The sequence below is a fragment of the Cynocephalus volans genome, chromosome 9 (genome assembly GCF_027409185.1).
Source record: "Cynocephalus volans isolate mCynVol1 chromosome 9, mCynVol1.pri, whole genome shotgun sequence".
NCBI classification, from domain to species: Eukaryota; Metazoa; Chordata; class Mammalia; order Dermoptera; family Cynocephalidae; genus Cynocephalus; species Cynocephalus volans.
The window spans coordinates 73898898-73915730 of record NC_084468.1 but is presented as its reverse complement, the minus strand read 5'-3'; the positions used below and the strand labels follow the sequence as shown (position 1 = coordinate 73915730).

The 16833-nt window shown below is 36.9% G+C and overlaps 1 protein-coding gene across 5 annotated transcripts in view; it reads right to left on the bottom strand.

Moving 5' to 3' along the window:
• The window catches only part of ARHGAP24 (Rho GTPase activating protein 24), a 710372-nt gene that overhangs the window by 116683 nt on the left and 576856 nt on the right, over window positions 1-16833 (bottom strand). Inside the window, exon 2 of one of the 5 annotated variants that reach the window (XM_063107677.1) lies at window positions 9982-10042. The exons of the other annotated variants lie outside the window; for them this stretch is intronic. The gene's annotated coding sequence lies outside the window, so the exon portion shown is untranslated. The remainder of the gene's footprint in view (window positions 1-9981; window positions 10043-16833) is intronic. 5 annotated transcript variants of the gene reach the window in all.

Genomic DNA, 16833 nt, shown 5'->3' with positions numbered 1-16833 from the left:
TGTTTTACTGGAGAATGGTATTAGAAGCAAAGATGTGGGTGCTTGGTGTATGGCTGACTTTTTTAAAAAAATGTTCTTTAGAGGTTTTCATTATCTTTCTTAAAATTAAATCTAAGTGCTGTTTCAGCTTTGCACAGCTCACATCCTTCCCCTGCAATTTATCCCCTAATTCTCCCTTAATATCCTGGTTTCACAATATCCTCAAATGGTCACGGTTTTCTTTTTTTCCCCAGTCAATGGAGGAAATGCAAATGCTCTGCAGTTCAGGTTTTCCAATTACAAGGAAAGCAAGATTAAAGCAAAATCACAACATAAAAGAACAGCTTCACCCAACTCATCTGAATTTTAACCACTATTTTCATGTCCAAGCCAGGCTGTACACATCCAGGTCAAATAAAACCTCTGGAGAGAGGTCATCTTTTGCTGCTGTATATCATAATACCAGTTATGTTTTGGGAGTGGTGTCTTCAATAAGTTCATAAACAGATTCATATACTCTTTTAATTCCACTTTTCCATTAACTTTTTAAAGTACCCTCATATATACGAATATAAACTCTAAAGAAATTAAATATAGGACTTTTAGATCATCTAGATCACTATTGCCTGATAATAGCACTGGGGACTGAGAGTTGATTATAAAAATAGGATTCTAAAAAAGAAGGGGAGCTAAAACTTCTAGGCACTATTATATTTCCATTTTTTTCCTCTAAAAAAAAATCTCTGACTAATATATTGAGCAAGCTAAATGATCTGTGCTATTTTGAGGAAAAGAGGATGTCCCCACAAAACATAAAAATAAAAAAAGAAAATCATGTGTTTATTATTGCTCATTCCCAAACGAACTCTAGTTCTGTCACCATCTTCCACCCCTGGCCAACTGGAAAACCAAATATTTTCAACATTAGTTCTTTGGCTAATAAACATACGTATGATGTTCTCTCAATCTGACATTGGGTGAAAATGCAATAAAATTCATGACAATGATGCCCAAATTTCCCTTACACGTGTTACAGATGGAGCAGAACGCATATAAATAACAACAGCATTTTAGAAGAAAATAGTGCTCTTCAATCAGCATTAAATTTTATTTTTTAAAAAGTGAAAATGACTGCTATGTGCCACATGCTTTAAATAAACATAAATTATTTCATTTAACTCTCCTGGTCAGTCCTGAGTCAAGTGCTTTAAAATCCATTTTAAAAATAAAGGTTAAGTGATTTGTTCAAACACCCATGACTAGCATGCAGGAGGGTCCAGATTTAAAGAAAATTTTTCTGACTATAATTCATACAGAGTACAGAATCATTTATGTGCTGTATATATCAGGATCACAGCTGGAAACAGCCCATGCAAATTAACCCATGAGAATCCATGGAGGGTTTGATAAAATGACTGTCCACGTAGGTATGGGCAGGCAGTTAAGAACCACAAGGGCACAGCTGCAGGCTGGGCACCGCAGGGTGGTAGCATTTACCAGGATGCAGCCAGCCAGAGGTGCTCCCCCTCTCCTCACCCCCAGGGGGCAAAAGATACAGAGCAAGTGTGTGGGTTTGGCCCTCAAAGATCTGCCTCCAGAGCAGAGAGCAGTATGGTGGTCGTGTGTCACGAGAGGCTGACAGAATAGCTCACCCAAGGCGGACATTTCTGAAGCATAGAAACAACATTTAAATATGCTAATCATTTATTTACTTGGAAACCGGCAACAAAAGACCTTTGCACTGAATCTTTCTAAATGTGTAAGAATCATGGGTGAGTTTGTTAATGTGGGGGGGGGGAACCATTAAAAAGTACCAACAGCTCAGGTGGAGCCTTAGCTTGCTGACAGGGTAAGCCAAGGCAGTGCCCTGTAGCCTTTAAAATGTTTTTTTTCTTAAACTCAGAAGTCTTCAGGCATAGCTTGCTGTGGGCTGGCAAAGCACTTTTGAATCATGAGAAGTTATTCCAGGTTTCTGAAGAATGGTAGCTCTGGCTCTGTCACTGAGGGGTTGAATGTGTGCACACAAGTGACTTTATAGCCTTGTGCCTTGCTTTTTCTGTCCGTACTACAATACTTTATACTTAATATTATATATGTATTTGTTTACCAAATTAATATTGCACCTGATTAATATAGAGTGAACCAGTGAATCAGGGCAATAAGGAGTCATCATGAGGATCACAGACACAATGAATGAGAAGAGATATTAGTATGCTCATAAAACGTTAAGCACGTCTTGCAAAATAGATGTTCCCAGCAACTAAATCCATTTCTCTTCTCATTTTAACTGATTTTTCCTCTGTTTTTCTTTTCATTGACTTGTTTGACAATGTAAATTGTCTAAAATCTTTAGAAATATTTAGGGAGTAAGTCATGGATTAATACAAATGATAAAGATTTAAGCTAACTTTAAAAAATTCAGTCATAGTTTGAGTATATTTCTGATGCCTTCTACAAAAGAATCTAATTGGAAGTCTTTTTGAATATAAATAATCCTAAACTAAAATGAAAAAAATTCCTCCTATTTTATATATCTTGATTTCAGTATTTCAGGCTAACAGTAAATTACACAATTAATTCCGAAAAGCAAATAAAATACACGTTCCCTAATCATACTTCATGATTTATTAAAAGTGAACAATTGATTTCACCTCATCTGCCAACTCACAAAATCTTATGATTTAATTTAGCCACAATAATGATTAACCTAGAAAATCAAGAATTAGCTAAAAAAGGTTTTTATTCATAAAATGAAACAATAATATTGCAAAGGGATAAACAGGCATTCTTCGGAAATCCATCCCAACAAGAAAGCCAGCAAGAGAAAATGTTCTCCAAAAGGAACCAGCAAACCCCATCAAGTCATTTCCACAGCTAATCAAGGGGAATCTGCAAGGGCCTCCTAGAGAGTGTTGGATGGTAATTAGGTCCATTTGCTCCCAGAGCCATGCTGCCACATGAAAGAGAGAGATGGAAGCGACATATGGAACTTATTCTCTCAGAGTGACAGAGTTTATTCATTTCAAATGTATTCACATTCTCAAGATGTTATAAGTTATTTATTTTTAAGATATTTCAGTAAAAAAACAAAACAAAAAAACCTCAGCCTGAGCTCCTCTATTCCTCTAACACATAAAGAGGAAAATCAAAGAAGAAAATTATATAAATCCCGCCTCCCTAACTGGTCTGCATTTCTGTATATGTCTTAACTGCTCTTATTGGTTGCAGACGAGCTGGCTCATGGAGACACCTCTGAAGTATATCTCCTTCCTTCTCATTCTGTCATTTATATTCCCTGCCTCCCCCCTTCCCTCCAAACTTATATTCTCTGTCTGTTCATCAGAAAAATCTAATTTTCCTTCAGTGTCAGATAATTGCCTGTCCATCATAATTTTGGCCTCAAGCTCTTTATATAGATGTCTTTGCCAAGCCAGAGGAGAGTAATTCTGTTTTTCTTAGAATATATTGAATTCTCGATAGATCTGTACCAAATTTTGCATGGTTAATTCAATCCTTTTACATGACAGTACTGTTTTCTTTGGCAGGGCTATACTAAGGTCTTACTCAAAGTTCCTGACCACCATTGAGATTTTTATTCAAGGAGTAATAAGCTGTTTTTTAATAAATGTACCTCCCTTTCCCCAAGCTTAGCCCATACACTCAGACTGACAATTCAAGGGTCCTATATTATTAATAATGGTAGTAAAATATTTATCAAAGTCCGAGTACATGTAGGGTACTTTTCTAAGCATTGGGACAGCAAAATATTATAAGACAAATCCACAACCAGTGGTAAGTAATAGTCCTAAGCAGTAGATAGTCTGCCCAAAAAGTAGTGCTCATTGATACACATAAGACTCAGTGAGCAGCTACGCAGATGCAATGCTAAGTGTAGAAATACAAAGATAAACAAGTAGACCTCATCTTTGACTTCATTTAGCTTACCTTCCAGTGTGTGTGACGAATCATTCCTAAAAAGAGGCTACAATATTAAGTAAATAAATGACCATATAACTAGAGATTATGGTAAGTGCTAGGAAGGAAATAAATAGGGTCAGTGATAGAAAATCATGGCATGGTAGCCTGCATTATTTAGGGTGGTTAATAAAGTCCTCTCTGAGGTTTAAGCTGAGAACTGAAAGAGAAGGAGCTAGCCAGCCAAGAATAATTAGGCTTATGGGGAGGAGAAGCGGCTCTAAGTGGAAGAGCCTAAATTTAAAAAATCCTGGTGATGGTGAGTCCAGGAAACACCAGAAGGCCTATACAGCTAGAACATAACATGTCACAGGGAGTGTGGCCCCATAGGAGGTGAGAGAGAGACCTTGTTATGCTGTGTCTACACATCTTGGTAAGGAGTGTGGACAGTTCCAAGCAGGGAAGGGACAAGATTTGACATATGTATATTTGTTTGTTTGTTTGTCTGCCTTAATGGCTGTTTTGTGGAGAATGTGTTTGAGTGAGAGGGATACAATTGAAGAGGCTAATGCAATACTCCAACTGTTGATGGCTTGTGCCATAGTGACAGCAATAAACATAAAGAAAAGTTGAAAAATGTGAGACATATTTTGGGAGTAGAACAGTACTTGTGAATGAACTGAATGTGAGAAATGAGGAAAATGTGGGACCCCATCAAATACTAGATGGATGGTGTTGCCACCTACTCTGATAAGAAAGTGTGCCAAAGGAGCTAGTGGTGACATAGGAGGGTGCACAGAGTTGCACTGTGTACAGGTAGCATTTGACAGGCATGTTGAGCATGAGCTGGATATCAAGGGACTGGGGCAGAAATTCAGAAAAGAAGGTGAGCCCTGATGGTAGAGCTGAAACTCTAGCTATTTAAGAAAGTGCAGGACCTAGAGAATTAGAGAGGAGGAGGATAGCACCTAATGCAGAACTGAGAAGCTTGGCTGCAACAGAAATATCTCATAGGGTTCTACTGAAAGAAAAAATGTTGGAGAAATAAGTAAGGACCAGATTGAGAGAACTTTTAAATTTAAGATTATGATAGGGGGGTGGGGTTAAAGTTAGGGAGCCATCAGGGGTAACTGAGTAGAGATGTGGAGTGGGAAGTGTTGTGGAATAGTCATGCATAAGTAAAACAACTACGACTGTACATGCTTAATGTCTGGAGGTAGGGAAAACCTTAGGCTGATGTGGGGATCTTTCAGGACATCATTTCAGTAATCATGGCATAAATGGATGAATGTTTGGGCTAAGACAGTGGTCACTGAAAGGAAAGGAATAAAGTAGCAGTATAAAAAGTAAACATCAAAAATATTTAGTGCCTGAGATGGGAAGGGGAGAAAGAAGAGGGAATAATTTTTTAAATGCCCTTTATACTTCTTTTCCTTAACTATACCCATTGGCAATGTGCCCAAGCAGGGCACACCACGTATGTCTTGCTTCATGCTTCGTTTCCTCTGGAATGACAGGCACTAATCTAAAGCAACAATGGTAGACACGAGGCCAAAACTGGAGATTGCTGGGCCAAAGAAGTTCCAGCACGGAAATAAGGAATGGTGAAGAATAAGACGAATATCTGCAAAGTGTATGCTTTGACCAAGGACACATGCACAACAGAAAGTGTTACGCAGCCTGCACAACATGGCATTTAATCTTTTACTGTGCTATCTACATTAGGCCTTCACTTAAGAGGGAAGAGGATGATTACTAAAATGTAAATACCATAAATGTACACAAAATAAATAAGTAATAGGAAAATATAATCACCAGCAAGAGCAAGCTGAATAAGAAGGTAGATTAACAGTCATTTTATGTTTAATTTTGGCATTTTGGTTCTTGTTCTGTTGTTAAAACAGTATCTTGCCTTAGGCAATCCTTTCCCTTTTTGTGTCCTGGTTTTACCATCTATAAAAGGAAATCATCTAATCTAGTGAAGTAGGAGAGAGTTGTGCTTGAATATGTGTGCATATGCATGTGTGTGCACAGAACAGAATAATGAGGTGAGGGACTGAAAATATAGAGGGATAACATAGGTACTGAATACTTATAAAAAAGGATCTGAGAAAGCCAGTATTAAGCATAATGCATTCCTCCCAAAGCATTTTATTCAAAATACCAGTAAGAAAAGATTGAGTAATATTAATGAACGACCTGCTCACAAAATATGATGAGCGGGAAAAGTGACTGTCATAATTCATTTTAATAAGTAATGAAAAGATAGGATGGATGCCAGCAATTGCCTTGCCTAATGCCCACCTTCATTTTACTGGTGACTGACAAATTATTCTGTGTTGCACCTAGGGTGCATTATTAAATCCACTCCTGTCATTCATCACTTTATAGTTGTTCTGTCCTCAGGAACTTCAGGTGTTTTTAATACCTACCTTCCTTTAGTAATTGGTGCTTCATTCTAAGTGAGATCATCTATTCGAAGCTAGCCTTGGGTTTCACAGAGACACATGCAGTAAAAACCTCTAGCCCTTTCAGACTGTTAGGTTGGTGATTCTACCATAGTGGATCCTACAATAAACAGCTGAAGGGCTGTCCCTGGCTCAGAGGGCTGACAGGTTTAATATTAAACCATAATGCAGAGATGTCACAAAAATATCATATGTACTTAATATTTAGTCTTTGCAGAGACTATCTCTGTAAATTGCAGTTCCTTCTTGGCATCTTCTGTGTCTTCTCTGGATAATCCATCAATGTGCCCTCATGGAGCACTATATTTCAACAAGCAACCCTGCTTCCCCCACCTCTCCACACACTTGATTTTTATATTCTCTATAAATAGAACCTTGCACTGTAATTCATCTTCCACGCCTCATTCATTCTAAATCTAAGCTTCTTGGCCCTGTTTCTGGATATTAAAACACTTCCCATGGCAAGCTCATGTTTAAAAAGAAAATCAATTGTTCTGATTCATTGGACATGAGCTTCTGGGTGTTTTTATAATTTATTGTTCACTCTCAGGTCAATACCTCTATGATACCAGCATTAAATATTAAAGGCTACTTAAGGCATGATCCTTATCAGAAAGCTTTGCCATGTTAATATCAAAGAGAATGCTTAAATTTTTTTAAAATTGCAAGCTCTAATGCTTGGGTTTGCCACTTTGAAATGATGAGGAAGAACATGCTGTACACGGGAGACTCAAAGACACCTCGGGGAGTTCCAAAGGAAAGGCTGTGTCCATCTCTTCCTGCCTGGTGCAAAAACTGCTTCCTTGGTAGGCTTAGGCCTTTAAATGAGATAGGAAGACTACAGCAAGCTGGAAGGATATGTCAGTGAGAGCAGTCCATGCACCTAAACAGATGATGGTGGTGATGGCACTGAAACTTCACTTGCCACCACAGCCTTAGCTATTAGCACAGGCCTGAAGAGAAGCTCAGAACTAAATCTCACATCTAAATCTAAAAGAGAAAAAAAAATGTGGTTTAGTTAGGAGAAAATATTTCACAGTTGTCTGCAAAGTTTATTGTGTATTTAAACAATTGATGCTTATTACTAAAATATGTTGGTGCTCATCGAAGGTTTTATTTTTATCTGCCAAGATTATTCTATCACCATTTTCTCTTTGCTACAAAAGTGAACATTATTTAAGTTGATACCTTTAAGGTTCTGATGTCAAAAATTTATGAAATAACTCCTATAAGGATGTCCAAAGGAATGTCTAATCCTCAATAGCTTATGGCCATGGAACTAATTGTATAGTGCCTGAAGACCAAGCTGTTCTCAAGAAGGACATAGAGCCCAAGCAAGTGTTGTGTGTGTGTGTGTGTGTGTGTGTGTGTGTGTGTGTGTGTGTGTGTGTGCGCGCATGCGTGCATGTGTGTATGTGTACATATGTGAGGTATATATGTGTGTGTAGGATATATGTGTGTGTGTATGTGTATATGTGTGTATGTGCATGTGTGTGTGTATGAGGCGGGGGTCAGACCTTTACCCCTCATGTTTTTTCCCGGTGTTATCAGGTCAAACTATGTTTTAATAACCATCAAAGGCCTGAAGCAATGTGTGAAAGCGGAAAAGGGTTTTTCCTAAGACCCCAAAGCAGGTAATGGTAGGAGGACATAGATGACATGAATTGTATTAATTGTTTATATGGTTTTTCCCCCAAGTACCAAATTAGCTTGGTGTGAAAGGTTCTTCAATATCTGGCATCTGCACACCTTTCTAGACTAATTTATTTTTTATTTTTATTTTCACCAAATGCACCCTTTCACTTTCTCCAGTTCAGATAAAATCTTCTAGGTCCTCCCAGATCCTACAGGCATCACGCTGGTTCTGTGTGTACACATCACCGTCCTTCTGCCTGGATGCCATCCATTCCCTTTCCTTTTCCTCCCAGCCTGGTTAATTTCTTCTCTTCCTTGACATTGCTTCTGAGAATCACCCTGTTCACAGAGATAAAGCCAATGTGAAGAGCCATGCACACCAGATAATGTTTCATTTTAATGTTTGCATGAATCGCTGTTTTAATTTATTGAACACCCTGTACATAAGTGCCTTTAATTGCAAAAACATTTATTGATTTTCAGGCAAATGCTACTGCTGTGAATGGAGAGAAGGAGAAAATGTAACACATTACCACTGGGCACCATTTACTGGTATCCCACTATTGAAAAAGTGAGAAATTCCAAAATGAAATGATGGCAAACATGACTACATACAACCAAATGGTTTAAATGTATAGTGACAGAAGACCAATCAGGTAAAATAACATATTCCTGCATTGGTCACCTAACATGAGTTCAGGGGCTCTCAGGACCTACTAAGGCACCCTATTGCTTTCTTGGCTTTTGTTTCACAAATGCTAGTTGTCTCTCTTGCTCCTCGAAGCTTAGGGAGTGCTTCATATACAACAGCATTTAATAAATGTTTCTTGAACGTTACGTGAATGAACAACTAACTGAAGAAAGGCATGTGTCCATTCTATTTATTGTCTATTTCTTTCTCACAACTCTACGTAAAGGAAGAACTTATTTTGTGGTAAGTTTTGAAGAAAAGTTTTTTTTTTGTTTTTTTTTTTTGTCTTTTTGTGACTGGTAAGGGGATCGCAACCCTTGGCTTGGTGTCGCCCGAACCGGACTCAGCCAGTGAGCTCACTGGCCATTCCTATATAGGATCCGAACCCGCGGCGGGAGCGCCGCTGCGCTCCCAAGTGCTGCACTCTCCCGAGTGCGCCACGGGGCCGGCCCTTGAAGAAAAGTTTAAAAGTATTTGTTCCACTTAAAGTCTCAGTTACAAGCAAAAGTGATAAAAAAAAAAAAAAAATGACCAACTTAAGCAAAAGGAGAATTATTAGAATATTTCATGGACTCAGAATCAATAGGAGGCTACAGACCAGGCTTCATAGGGACAGAAAAGTAATTAAATAAAAACAGAACACAGGAATCCAGAAGCACTGTAACCAGCCTTCCACAAGTAACCTGCGTGTCTTGCCTCCTCTGCAACCACTGTTGAATTGCGTAGCTTCCAAACATTTCTCCTTGTTCTTGTGTATCTTACAACTGGAAGAAAGCACCAAATTGATCAGAATAAACCCATGTGCTTATTTGCTCTCTCTGTTGGGCTGAGGATGTAAAGATTTAGTGTCTTTTGCTTCTTCTTAAGAAAAGGTATAACCTAGAATTTTCCTAGCACCAAAACTGTACTGAGATAATTCCTAAATAGAAAATCAAAGCATTATGTGGGGGAGTATATAGATTATGAGAAACCTAAAAATATACGTAATAATTGATCTCAACGATTAATTTGAATTTACAACCCGTATTTTCTAATTCTTAAATCAACTAGCAGTGAGAAATGGCATATAAGCTATGCATTCCAATTTTTTCAGAGAGCAGCCTATTTGGACACATTTTACCTGGGGATCGTACTTGTTACATTATGCATTTATTTTAACATGCATGACAAGTTTTTTTTTTCTTGTAGTTTGTAAGATATAAATAAATATTTATGAAAGCACCTTTGTTCTGCTTTCCTCATAGTCTTGAAACATGAAGGAAGTTTGTTCTTGCTAATAGTTTGGCTCATTACCTTGATTGGTAAGTTCCTCAAGAGCAGAGACTTTGCTTTGTTGACTCCTGGATTCTCATGTCTAGAACAAAGCCAGCCACAAATGCTCAATAAACATTTTTGAATGTAGGTTTCTTAAAGGTGTGCTTTCGAGGGAGCTTTCTGAGCCATTGGTTGTGACAGCAACAGCAACACAATGGGGCAACCTATGTGTTATTCATCAAGGAGGAAATAACAAATACATTTTTATGTATCTACATTTGTGAGATGTGTATGATATGTTAAGTAAAAAAAAAAGAACTGAGTTGCCAAGAAAAGTATAGTATAATCATATATTTGTTGAAATATTATATGTATACCTAAAAGTAGTGATAGAAAAATGTCCTGAAATGTGAAGAGAGTTTATCACTAAGGGTAAGTTTGAAAGGGAAAAACTAGAAATACACTTTCACTTATGATTTTAAATAATTTGCTTTTAAAAACTTTAATTAATACAAAAGCATAACATGTGCTTCGTAAAAAGTAAGACAGTGGTGACAAGCAAAATTAAAAAAGGGGTACCTTAGTAATGATGCAAATCTTTAGTGTGTGTCTTTTCAGATCTTTATCTCTATATAGCTATACATAAAGTTTTTTTTTCACCAAAATGAGATCATTCTATATGTGCAAATTTTCTAGTAAATAACACCTCAGCTTTATTTCAGTAAGTTTTCATCTTATCAGATACATAGACATATTGGTAAAATAGAACTCATCAGAATTAAACTTTTATTCTTAGAAAGATGTGGTTGAATAAACAAAAAGGCAAGTTCCAGATTGGGAGAAAATATTCACAATATATATAATTATCTGACAAAGGACTTCTATCCAAAAAATACAAAGTACTCTTAACAACACAATTGTAAGACTATAACATGCTCCTTAAAATAAATGGGCAAAATACTTGAACTGACAAAAGAAGATGTGGGAATGGCTTGAAAGTTCATAAACAGATACTCAACATCATTAGTCATCAGAGAAATGAAAATTAAAACCATAAGGAAATACCACTAAGCACCCATTAGAATAGCTAAAATTGAAAGGAAGACTGACAATGCCAAGTGGTGGCAAGGATGTGAAGCAACTGGAACTCTTATACATGCTAGTGGGAATTAAAAATGGTTCAAATAATTTGGAAAACAGTTGTCCCATGGCTCGTAAATTTAAACATACACTTAGCAAACTACTCAGCCTGTACACGAATATTCATAGTAGCTTTATTCCTTTTTTCTGTCTTTTTTTGTGACCAGTAAGGGGATCGCAACCCTTGGCTTGGCGTCGTCCGCACCGCGCTCAGCCAGTGAGTGCACCGGTCATCCCTATATAGGATCCGAACCTGCGGCCGGAGCGCTGCTACGCTCCCAGTGCTGCACTATCCCGAGTGAGCCACAGGGTCAGCCCGTAGCTTTATTCCTAATAGCCCAAACTCCATCAATTAAAATGATCAAAAATCAATTAAAACTTATTTTATATTTGGGGAACAATATCTCACAGTCAGAGGCCAACTCCAGAGCCTGGCTGAAGGAATGAGGAATTCTCAGCATCCCGCTTTTCTGAACAGAATGCAGACACCACGGGAGTACCAGAGTCTGCATTTACAGACTACTAAACTGCCTGTGAAATTAAGCCTTGACATGCTGGTCCTGTATTTGATCACTCTCACACTCCACTTTTTCCTTTGTAACCCACTTCTGTTCAGTTCCAAACAGTTCAGATTTAGACTTTGGTGGTTTGGGGAAGAAAATCTTGTACTTCAGAGTCTGAAGAATTTAGTTTCCCTTTTGACTCAGGGCCTCGCACTTTCTCGTGTACACAAATAATCTCTAAACATATTGGGCTAGTAATTTAATGCTAAGCAACTCACAGGGTTATTGCGAGTAGTAAATGAGATAATGCATAGAAAACACTTTTTCAAAGTGGAAAGCCCTCCACTAATACTAAGCATTAGCGGCAATCTTTAGGTGTAATGATAGTAGGCTTGACTGTAGGTCACACAAAGTTGATGACACCTGGTCACGTCTATAAGAACAAAACAAAATTAACACAAAGTGAGGACCTTAAAAAGCACAGAAGCCCTGTAAATAGTCCCTTGTTCTTAGGACTTTCAGAACTTTGAAGTTAATGGGTGTTGCTGTGGTTCCCTCTTGGAAATGCTGCCTGTTAGGTGCTGGCGTTAATGACAAGCATGGTTGAGTATCTATTTCCTATACTGTGAAGTCATCCCTGAAAATACCATTTCAAGTGGCAGTACTCCAGGGATGAAGAGCACACAAGATGTCTGAGCTCATGCACTAGCTCAGAACAAGCACCAGTTCTACTTTAGATCTGGCGTGATATAAGAAACATAGTCACTAAGCTAGAAGGCTTCTGGACTTCCCAGGCTACAGGAAAAGAGAACTGAAAGGAGCAAGAAAGGATGGATTTATGATTTTGGAACTTTCTAGAAAGAGCTTCAAGATTAAGAGATAAAGCTTTATAACACCTTCAATTTATAAATAAGGTGGGAAAGAATGAAAAAAGGGAAAGTACAGAAAAAGGAGGAATAACAAATTGCATAAAACAAGCTGACAATTTGCTAGTCTTAGAACTTTGCTCCTTATCATTTTCCTTCTGTGGATTTATGGTTGGTAACAATACAACAGCACTATTACCTACAAAAGCCCCTGAGCCTAAATATTGTCTATAAGTCTTTGGTCTAATGAAGAAAATTAATTTTCTGATTTTTCAATTCTATAAATTCAAAATGCTATTTGTCAAGTATCCTTAAAACGCCCATCATTATATCTTGTGTCTGAGATTTCTGTTCATATGACAGGATTTCTGTAGTAGTCACAATTTCATGTAATTGTTTTCCTTTTAATACATATAATTTAAAAACATGCATGTAAATATACAATTTGACTATTTTTGTGTCTCAGATGAACAAATTTACAAATGGGAGATATTTCGTTTGTTAGCCCATAAGTTTCCAAATCTGGGTACAGAAATAGACAGTAGATTTTGCCTCACTGTGGAGACAGTGCTGAAATGGGCACAAAAGATACAGTACACAGATGAGACAACTAGCTCTTCCACTTACTATGTAATCCTGCATAACACACAAGCCTAGACTCCCTTATTGTGATTTTCTTCATCTGGAAAATGGACATTATTTTTTTGCAGCATTGGGACACATTAAACTGCTAAACTTGCAACTTGAGGGTTGGGTGATTGTGTTCTTGGTGGTGTTACTCTCCAAATACCACCACATCCTGACCCCTAATCCCTAATGCTGTGAACTGATTATCGTGGATTTAACCAGTGAGGACTATATGTATGACCTAGCCAGCCCCCACCTCTTCCCCTCACTCACTCTGTTCCAGCCAAACTGGTCTCCTTGCAGTGCCTCAAACAGGCCAGGTAAATTCCCACACCTCAACCTTTACATTTCCAGTGTCCTCTGCCTGAAGAACTCATCACATGTCAGCCTCCCCTTGCTCAGAGAAGTCTCTCTTGACCATCCTGCACAAAATAGTAGTTTGTTCTACCATTCTGTTCTACCTCCTTTATTCTGCAATATCTTTTTTTATGGCCCTTATTGCCTGGCATATTTTACATTTACTTTATTAAGCATACTTATACATATAATACATTGTTCCAATCCATAATTCAGAAGTTACTATTAATTTAACTTACACAGTTGTGTTGATTACTTCTTCCTGAATGAAGAAGATGCTGATTAAATACCTTCAGTGTCTAGTATGTAAGCTTATTGAGGACAAGGGATGTACCCGTTTTGATTCACTGCTATGTTCCCAGCACTCAGAGTAGTACAACACATGGTACGAATCAACAAATATTTGTTAAATGAATGAAAAACATGGATCAAGCAAATATTCTAGTGGTTAAAAAATCAGGTAAAACTTTTAATCTTCTTATTAGAAAATCATTGCAGATTATCAGGTGAATAGATATTGGAGTATCTAGTATTCAAAATCTAGATATTGAAGTATTATATAGATAAAAAAATATTTACTGATTCAAATTTTTTGCCTGTGCTCCAGAAAGTTTTAGTAGAAATTTGATGTCCAGAAATTCCCAATATAGTCCATAAACAGGTCTTTGCCCTCAAAATTCTCCCCTTTTCTTTCTAGAACCATCTGAAACCCAAGGTCTTTCAGAAGATCATATAAATTTAGATTGCTTTGGCTGAATTATAGTCCAGATTTTGTAAGAGTTGCTATAAAAAAAAAATTTTTTTTAAAAAGGGGGGGTGCGCTCGCCGGCGGGGGGTGGGGGGGAGAGTTGCTATAAGCTGGCAGTAAAATTATTGTAACTCTTGCTACACTATCTCATCCTGGAACATAAATAGTGAATAGTTCTAAAGGTGGTCCCATGACTGAAGGGTAACATACTCTTTAACTGTATTTCAGAAAACAAGCTTGTGCAAATCTGTTTTCTTATTCCTTTTCCTAACGAAAAGACTATAAATCAATTTTTCTCAGATACCCATGGCATGGTGATGAAAACCATATTGGAATCCTGACAAATTATCTTTATCCAAGATAACTGGGTACAGTGAAAATTGGTTATAACCACTATGCAATGTCTGAGAATGACCCCATTACCATTAGCTGGGAATTAATTGATTGTTTTATAGTTATTACAATACGAAATTTAGTGTTGACTTCTGAAAAATCTTTGTTGATCCTAATGATGAGTAGTGGGTGATTTATGTTGTACTCTTTGAGTTATTTTACAGCAGTACCAATAGGTAAGATATTAAAGTAGTATCTCTCAACAGCCATTAATCAAAAACCCTGACATATGAGGGTGAAATGCTGAGTTTCCGAGTCCCTTGGGTCACTGAAAGCAGAGCAGAGGGTGAAGACAAGGTGTTTGGGAGAAGGCAGTTTTTTTGGGTTTTTTATTTTGTTTGTTTTGTTTTGTTTCGTTGCCTTAGTCTAGCCGTGTTAATAAGTAACAACCCAACAATCCCATAAAAAATAAAATAAACAGAAAAATAAAAAGATCATATTTTTTAATTTAAAAGGTAAAATCACCAATAAATCTTTACATCCTCTTAGTAGCTAAAAAAGCGTTTCTCTGGTTTTTCTAATGACTTTTACACTTTTTGCTATTTAGAAAAAAAATGAGTCCTGGTGTAACCTTCCTAGTACCCATCAATGGTAGTTCTACCCTTTTACTTCATCCTTGTTTATTATTTTTTCCTGAGTAAGGTAGGTGCTGATTAGGAACACTGCTATGTCTTAAATGTGTGTAAGCAAAACATTTTTCAAAAGGAAAAGAAATATAAAATCAGAGAAAAATCCTGAAGAAGCAAGCACACATACTATATTTAAATTCCAAAATATGTACACAATTATACACTAATGTGTTACATTAATGTAAATAGTAATGTATCTATAGTCTGCGAGTAAAACAGATGAGTTAGAGCAGAGCTCTGCTTCTCACTAGCTATGCGACTTTGAGCAATCTGCTTAATCTGCACTGGCCTCAGCTTTCTAATCTTTAAAATAGAACAATCTTGGGCATGAGGAGTGACAATCGGCTTTGTATCTCATGAATATTCATCACCAATAAATAAATACATAGAAAAATAAAAACAAAACCCAGGCTTTCAGCTGAGATGCTTAAAGGATTATGTCCCAAGAGTAAAGAAAAACTGAGGTGGACTAGCCATCACATAAGCTAAAACCTACTCTTGACAGTAATAAAGTCATATTCCTATTAAAAATAATAATAAAAAAATAAAATAGAACAATGGCAACTACCTCTCAGACTGTGGTGAATAAGATTCTGTAAGTAAAGACATGCCACTAGGTTAGTTTTCAACTTTGTGTGTATAACAGAATTCTTGTATGTACAATAAAATTCTTATACAGGTTGGGTAAAATCATAATTATGACTGAAAATTGTCATGAGTGATAAAGATCAATTCTCTAAGAAAATTAGAAGTGTATTCTTTATTTTCGGAACACTGTTCCACAATTTTGACTTGCAAAAGGAAGAAAAAACATATTGTCTGTAGTACATAGTAACAGGTACTTTTCTCTTGCTGCAAGGTTAAAGTTGAAGTGAAAAATCCTATAAAGTATAAGACAACCCAAGTAAAACTGATACTAGACTAGTAGTTTCCAACCTCTGGGTCAATGATACCTCTGTGAAACTGGTGCCATGCAAAAGGGTATTTGAGGGGATAAACTGGCAATTGGTTCCACAAACCCCACTCCAATCTCTAATACCCCATCTCCCTCATACCTATATCTGCAGTACCCCCATCTCCTCTAAGAGTCACCATGGCTATCATCAATCAGTTCCACACATTGCAACTGGACCAGAAAATAAAATAAAAAATACAACAGAATTCTGAGGTACACCAACAATATCATTACACTGATAAAAATTTCCTAGACTCTGACCAGAAATAAATTACCTAAAACACAAAGTACAACTGCCATTGCAATTTATGTGGATACATTCAAACCACTATTAAGGAAAGGCACAAAATATTCTTTTACCTACTCCTTTAGATAAATAAAAGACTTAACCACTTTTTTTGTTACTAAAATACTGGGTTTATGGTGTATGTGTGTGTATGGGTGAGTGTGTGTTTAAGTGTGAATTGTTTTTAACAACTACTAACACTGGAATAGAAAGATTAGGGATGTTTTTATTTAATTTTATAATCTCAGAAATCACCATAAAGTAGTCTAAATTAATACTTTGTAATTTAGAAAATAAGTTTTATACATTCATGCAATAAATATTTATTAATGTCTTACAATATTTTGGGTACAGAGCTGTGTGCTGGAGATGCTATAATAAACAGTT